Consider the following 1,833-nt stretch of genomic DNA (forward strand, 5'->3'; position numbering starts at 1 on the left):
AGATCTAACAAAACTGATAAAAAGGTACCTATATGACGTTTTGGTAACCCCATTTAGAGGAAATAGTAAAAAGTTCTAGGACTGCTTTCCTCAAATGCGCATATGTGCAAATTCGTAATCAGGACTACCGCAGAAATTTATAAAAGCACAAACGGACGTTTCTGGCGAATAAATCATAGTTAAAGGGGCATTTCGATTATTAAAAACTCAAATTCGTAAGAGAAAATTAACCAGTTTCGGAATTTTAATTGGATATTACAGTCGAAATTGAAGCTATCAACCAGTTTATAAAATTTGAATGGAATCTCGAAGGTCGGCTTCTCATACCTCCGCGCGGACGGGCGTCTAAGTGAACGGACAGACATTAAGAACGACGTATCATATTTGCTCAATGAAACACAATGTCAATTATCAATCTTTATAACTAAAAATAGGACCGTAATGATAAGATGTGAGCTTATCAGCCGAAATAGCTCAGTTGGGAGAGCGTTAGACTGAAGATCTAAAGGTCCCCGGTTCAATCCCGGGTTTCGGCAGATTGATCTTTTGCTGTTCAAAATATTGAAGACGGTTATACAATGCGATCAAATATGAGTTGCTTTCGAGTCACCTTTGGAATTTTTGTTTACATGGGAATTCGTCTTAGACCATATAGTACATGGACTGCTAATTGTAACTAAAATATGGTCAAGGACATCGCCTGGGTATGTGAGTTTCAGGGTAAACGAGTCTGGCCGAAATTGTCCGTTGAGACACGATTTGACGCTGTCAACCTATAAATTAACAAACGTCAATTAATTAAATGCCTAGATATGGCAGAAAAAGCAAATCTATTCTTATTTGTGGAAGTATAGAAGACAATCAAGAGTATTTAATGCTTCCCGTACTACGCGGTTACTATAAAAGCTACTCTTTACGCGCTCCGAGTGGTGCTTACACGACTTTAGTTTACCCTGAGATTCACATACCCACGACTACAGTGCCCTCTATCCGTGACCACGCATTTTGTATTGAAAGCATAGGGCTAATAGCAGTCCATGTACTATATGGTCTAAGGAATTCGTATTTAACTTGAACTTCCAAAGGCGACTCGACAGCAACTCATTTTTGATCACCCGTTATTCCTCTATACCGTTCAACCTGTTGCCATTGTCTGCTGTCTGTTACCATGGAACGTCGTATTCGATATTGTTTTTGTATATCTCCGATTTCTGTCGGGAAGATAAAATCCCAAAGGTACAAGCCTTCGACTGAAATTGATATAATGCATGAATGTAAAATGTAACAAGTTAAAAAGTAATCGTAAACGATTTACATAAAGCGCATTTCCACTTGCATTCATTTCCCATTTGTAAGATGCAACTTCTGTTAAAATCGTAAAAATCCGGCCACAAATATAAAAGATAGCGTTGCACATGGGCAATCCATTTTTGACGTGCTACTTCAATTTCAGTTTATGAGAAGAATTTCATTTCAATGCTTTTCTAAATAGGAAAGTTGGAACTGCGCATGCGCAAACCTAAATTTTAAAACTAATGTTAGGTTTTCCTTTGTTCCAAGCGCCTAAGTATCAAATTTCACTTAAATGGTGCCATAGATAAAAAACTGGCATGCGCAAAATAAATTTTTGAAACTGGCGCTAGATTTTCCTTAATTCCAAGTGCCTATGTATCACATTTCATTTAAATTCTTCCATAAACAAAAAAGTTGGCACTGCGCATGCGTAAAGCCAATTTTTGAAACTGGCGTTTGATTTTCCTTTATCCCAAGTGCCTATGTATCAAATTTCATTCAAATACTTTTATAAGTAAAAAAAGTTTGCAATTCGGTTTA

The 1,833-nt window shown here is 37.0% G+C and overlaps 1 non-coding gene across 1 annotated transcript; it reads left to right on the forward strand.

Annotated features, from left to right (window-relative positions):
* Positions 1-463: 463 nt before the first annotated feature.
* Trnaf-gaa lies at positions 464-536 on the forward strand. The gene has a single exon. It is a non-coding gene; the product is annotated as a tRNA-Phe (tRNA).
* Positions 537-1,833: the final 1,297 nt, after the last annotated feature.

This window comes from Photinus pyralis, unplaced genomic scaffold (genome assembly GCF_008802855.1).
Source record: "Photinus pyralis isolate 1611_PpyrPB1 unplaced genomic scaffold, Ppyr1.3 Ppyr1.4_LG4, whole genome shotgun sequence".
NCBI lineage: Eukaryota > Metazoa > Arthropoda > Insecta > Coleoptera > Lampyridae > Photinus > Photinus pyralis.